Raw genomic sequence first — 6,346 nt, forward strand, 5'->3', positions numbered from 1 at the left:
CTACTTTTAGTATTCTTGATTCTTTTGTGAAGTTCAAGTTTCCAATTAATATCATTTTCTTTCATCTTGAGAATATTACTTGGCATTTCTTAGAGTTTAAGTCTACTGGTGACAAATTCTTTGGAAAATCTAATTTTACCCTTGTTTTGAAAGATGTGTTTACTGGATGTAGGGCTCTGAGCTGTTTCTTTTATCTTTCAGTACTTTAAAGCGGTCATTTTATTATCTTCTAGTATTATTTGATAAGAATTAATAGAAAGGTATACAACGTTTCTCTTTTTTTGTAATATATCATTTTGCTCTGGTTGCTTTTAAGATTTCATCTTTATCTTGGATAGTGTTACATCTGCTTTTCTTTTCTTTTTATTTATTCTGCTTTGGTGTGTGAGTTGAAGTTTTATCAAAACCTGGGGATTTTACAATTATTCTTTCTTCAGATACTTTTCCTCTCCTATCCTCACGGTCCTTTTGGAACTCAAAATATTAGCATACACGTATTAGGTTGTAGCATACATGTACTACACATGGAAGCTAATCTGCTTGGTATTTTCTCATGGGACCAGGAGACTCTGCTCATTTATCCTCAAGGGTTTATTTTGCTCCTTTGTACTTCAGATGCAATGATATCTATCAACACCTTTGATTTACTGACTCTTTTATTCTGCCAACCTTACACAGTAGAATTTTTGGTTCAGGAATAGCCTTTTCAACGCTGGAACATTTCATTTGGTTTCTGCCATGCTTTCCATGTCTTCACTGAGGCTGTGTCTCTATTCATTCATTAAGATCATATCTTCCTTTAATTTTTTCAATATAATTACAAGAGCGCATCTGTGCCATAAAAGGGATATATTTCTGATGGCCTGTTTTCCACTATGGGTCATATTTACTTATTCTTTTGTATATCTCATTTTTTTTTTGTTACTGTGTCCTGAGACATTGTAGATGACACATTGCACAGCCTCTGAATTCTGTTCTCATCCTCTAAAAACTGTGGATTTTTTATTAGCAGGCAATATAGTTACTGCTGATGACTGAATTTCTATAGAATTGCTTTTTTAAAAATTGTAATTTCTTAAAATTATTTATGTATTTAGAGATAAAGTCTTGCTGTGTTCCCCAGGCTGGAGTGCACTGGTGTCCTCATAGTTCACTGCAGCCTTAAGCTACCAGGCTCAAGTGATCCTTCTGTCTCAGCCTCCTGAGTAGCTAGGGCCACAGGCACACATCATAATACACAGATCACATTTTGTTTTCAATAGGGATGGAGTCTTATTATGTGGCTCAGCTTAATCTAGAACCCCTGGGTTTAAGAGATCTTTCCATCCCAGCTTCCCAAAGTGCTGGGATTATAGGCATGAGTCACCACGCTAAACCTAGACTTTGTTTTATGCTTTGTCAGGGCTGATCTATGGAAAGACCAATTCATTCCCCAACTGAACCTCCAAAGTCTCCCTTCTCTAAGGATTTTTTTGTGACAGATGTGTTTTAGGCTTTGTGAAGGTGGGGCCACAGTAGGAGTTACCCTAGGGGGTGGCTTCTATGCACAAAATGAAACATCTGGGGTCTCAGCTCTGTGCCTGACTGCTGTTGATGAGATGTCTTTAACGTCTCTCCATCATAGCAGGCTGGACTCCCCATATCCTTCAGCAGCACTCTCCTATCTCTGTCCTCTGCTTAATCTCCCCTTAACATAAACCCTTAAGCAGGTTTATGTTAAGACGGGAGCAGTCATAGCTGAAAAGCCTATGCAGCCTAGACTTATGATGCGTCCCCAAAGGGATGCTTGCAATCACCATGACGCCCCCTTCTTCTGCCCCACAGACTCCCAAACCACCCACACTCTGACCCCTGCCTTCTCACCTCCGTGGAGTTGCCATTCTCTGCATGGGGGCCAACTTACTGCACTGCTGTTCAGGGAACTCGTCCCCCACAGACAGCCAGGAGAATCATGAGTTTCCCTTGTCCCCGTGGTCATATTCTTATGCTGCACGTTGTCCAATGCCTGAAAACAGTCACTTCATAGATATTGTCTAGTATGGTGCGTGTTTGTGAGACCAGTCCATAAAAATTACTCCATCATAGTCTGTGACATATTTAAAATTCTATTAAACTAACGGTAATTTTTAGAACAATACCTTTGCTAAACAGAATACCTGACACATAATGAGTGTTTCTAGGGAAGCAGATGTGCATTACTTGAGTTGTTGGCATTGCCTTACTTCACTCTTACATCAGTCAGGAGAATTTGGCTCCCAATTTACTATCCCCATTTTAACAATGTGGAGACTAAGGCTGAGGCAGGATGAATAATTTATTCTGTGTTATGTGCTAAGAAGGGCAGAGCAGCAATTTAAAGCCAATTTTGAATGATTTCAAAAGTCATGCACATGATATATATCTCTACCCAAAACACTTGCATATGCTGCCTTTACCAACCAAATCATACAGGAGGAAGCAGAATGTTTGAGCTGATAAAGACCCTTTATAGAAATGCCCAAGAAAAACTACCTGTCTCTAAATATTTTGGAGGAAACCTCTAAATAACATCTTTCTTGAAGCTGTGATTGCCAATTATTGATTCCCTGCAGAAAACATAAAGATAAATGGAGTACAACTTTTCTTGAGAATTAACTAGAAATGCTTATATAAATAAAAGTAAAGGTTTATTACCATTTTGTAAAATCTGAATGTTTATGTTACTTTTCTGAAGCGGAAAATACTCTGGTATGGATATTTTCATCATCTCTTACTGCAATATTGCTGTGGAAAAAGTCACAAAGACAGAAAACCAAGAGCCTGTATTCCTTTCTCATGGGATTACAGGTCATTTGCAACTCACCTGGCTAAGCTGAACTCCAGAATTTGGACCAGAGGCTTCAGGATGCTGGTGCAGTGCAAATCTGGTCCACGTGTCTCCTCATCCTTTGAGGGTCATTGACTGCTTGCTGTATCTTCTCTGCATACAGTTCATATGAGTGCAAGACAGCTCAATAGACCTGCACACAAGTTTAAATATTTTTGCATACACTTCATTCCATTGCTGAAGCAAGTTGCATGGTCAAATCTAGCATCTCTGGGCAAGGACAGGCATTCATACCACTCTGCTGCACTTCAAGCTCACGCAGATGAGCAGATGGTAAAATGTGATTGATGCGTGATAATGACAGTGACCAACCTACCACCATGGGCATGACCGTCTGTTAATACTGAGCCTCATAGTAAAATGAGCTCGAGAATCCAGAACTATCTTCCTTCAGTTCAGCTGTCTGATCAAAAACTTGAAATCTGGAAAGAGTGGTATCTGGAAAACCTACCAAAAGTGGCTTTGCGAAAATATCAGTTAATGTCTATTTCATTAATTATTCAGGGAAATCCAATCCAATAAGCTAAAATATGAACGTATGTGAACAGGTCAATAAGATTATCTTTACTTTCTAAGTTCCTTTTCAGGATTTAGAATAATTTTGGTAAAGGGGAACATGAAATAATTACAATTTTAATTTCTTTGAAAAGACATATAATTGTATTTTAGGCACTGTAATTCAGTTCATTATTTTAAAGTTAGAATATAAAAATGAACTCAATATATTTGCATGTAATAAAATGTGAGAAGTATATTAACTCTTGTTTCTTAAAAGACAACTATATATTGACTTTGGAAACATTTAGAATATAAAAGCTCATGCTATCTATTTCCTTACATTCTGAATATTTTAAATCAGAAATGAAGTCTCATTGAGTTTTCCAATTCTCACACAAATACAAGTTCTAAACTTACCTGTAGAATTTAGAAGTAAATTATTTGACTACTTTATTCATGCTCAAATATTTCTAAAATTTTAACTATCCTCATTAGTATTTATATCTTACCTCTCTTAAAAAGGACATTTCATGTAATTATTATTTTTATATGGATTTTAAATGTTTTACTATAATACAGACTTATTTTTAAGCTCTAGCTGAAAAATACCTCTTAACTCAGATGTTTATATTTTTACTTGGTACCTCTTAGTTTAGATATTTTTTTTTACTTAGTAGTTTTTATAGTATAAACTATTAGTCAAAGAATATGGTTATGTTTAAAATAAGGTATGTTATTATTCAATGATTTAAGTTCTATATCTTCTCAGAGTAACTTTCTTGTCAGTAAGAGCAGATTTATGCAAACACATTTAATAAACAATAGTGTATTTCAACATCTTTAACCCACTTTTGAAGAAATATTCTATGTAATTCAAGAAAAATAATTTTAGTAAGAAATATTATTCTTAACATAGATACATATATTTGACATTAAACATATATTTAAGAGGTTATTAGACATTGTCATGTACTTTTACAGAAATATCATAGATGCTTACATAGAATCTGGAAAACTTTAAGTTTCACCAAATACTCATGTGCTTTGGGCTTATAGCGTATGAGTTTTAGCAGAAGAGAAGTGAACCAGAATAGAAGGAAGAGGGGATATTGAATAAGGGATATTCAATGCTTTCTGTAGGTAAGAGATGTGGTCTTCATTTGATGCTCAACTCAAACAAATAAAATTGTACAATGGAAAATGTGTGATTTACAAGATATGTTAACAAGTTATAAAACCTAAGAAGTGGATTTGCATTTTTTAAGATCATAAAAATATTAGTTTGGCTATTCAAATGCATTAGGCTGTTATTTAGGTCCTCTTTTTCTTTATGTGCCCAATACTTTCATCTTTAGACCTCACTAATGCTAGACGTCTTCTTGTCCTACTTGATAATTTTATATTATATTTTATTCAGCCTAGTGATGTGAAGAATATGTTTACAATATGTTTACATTGCACATCGGTTTCTTGTCATATTTCCAGAGATTGAATAATGACTGATAACAAGAGGTAGGGAGGTTTTCAGGATTTCAAGTCTTTTTTTCTAGGACTTGCTTCTTTTTGATAAAGCAGTCTTTACACTGGGTCTTTATATAGAGTACTTTTCTCTCTGTCTATAAACAGACTTGGTTATAGGAGAAATGGCAGAACAGTTTTAGAGTATGGAGGATCAAAGCAGAACTCATTATTGATGTTAATAATTTCTAAATTTATGAAATGTGGCATGTTGAGTGCTGTTCTAAATGCTTTCATGCATCGATGCATGAGGGTGCTGTGTGCAGTCATGCCGGGTCACATTGCCAGGATCATCCTCGAGGACTGAGTGACCCATTTGCAGGACTGTCAGAACAGTGGATGCTGACTGATCATAGTGAGGTCTGTCTCCAGGAATAACCCCTGGCCCGAGCAAGCAGCCTCACTCCCACTGGAGGCATCTTTGAAGGGTCATGGGCCAGCGCAGTTCCAGAAGTCCCCCTACATTAGTATTTATATTGTGTGATTAATTCAGCTACTTTTGTTGCATTTATATTTATGTTGTTTGATTATTGCTGTATCTATGTGTTTATGTGTTTTGACTATAGTATGTATGCTGTTTGTTTAATTCTGTATTGATTAAAAAAAGGAATGAATTAATGGCATTTGCAGCAACCTGGATGAGATTGGAGACTATTATAAATGAAGTAACTCATGAAAAGAAAACCAAACATCCTATGTTCTCACTCATAAGTGGGAGCTAAGCTATGAGGTTGCAAAAGCATATGAATCACACAATGGACTTTGGGGACTCAGGGGAAAGAGTGGGAAGGGAGTGAAGGATAAAATACTACAAATTGTGTGCAGTGTATACTGCTCGGGAGATAGGTGCACCAAAATCTCACAAACCACCACTAAAGAACTTGCTCATGTAACCAAACACCATCTGTTTCCCAATAACCTACGGAAATAAAAAAATTAAAAAATTTAATGAAAAATCAGTCTAGAAGAAGCTCTTAACCTTTAGAGTCTTGTGGTCACAGACATTTGCATCCATATTTTTATTGCAGCAAAATAATATGGTGATGAGCAAAGCACTTTGAAGCACAGAAACATTTACATTAACATAAAATTATATGGAAGAAATGGAATGATAATTATATTCAAGGAGAAGAAAATGATGTAGAAATGCCAACTGTTATTTGAGGTTTTTCATGTATATTTTCAATGGATGATCTGAGAGATAAAATCATTCTGGTATTTAGATTTCACACTGGGTAAATTTAAGATCACGTGTCTAATTTTTAACCATCCCTTTTTTATTTCTAAAACTCCCATATTTGCTGATATGAAAATTACATTATTTACAACTATTTCAACTTATATCAAAAGTTTGTAGCTGCCACTTACACTTGCAACATTGTGGGAGGGAATATATAGTTTTAAAATCTATTTTGGTGTTAAAATAGGCAAAATTTCCATCAAATAAGGTGATCCCGAATTGTC

Source organism: Rhinopithecus bieti, unplaced genomic scaffold (genome assembly GCF_001698545.2).
Source record: "Rhinopithecus bieti isolate Rb0 unplaced genomic scaffold, ASM169854v2 scaffold_33213, whole genome shotgun sequence".
NCBI lineage: Eukaryota > Metazoa > Chordata > Mammalia > Primates > Cercopithecidae > Rhinopithecus > Rhinopithecus bieti.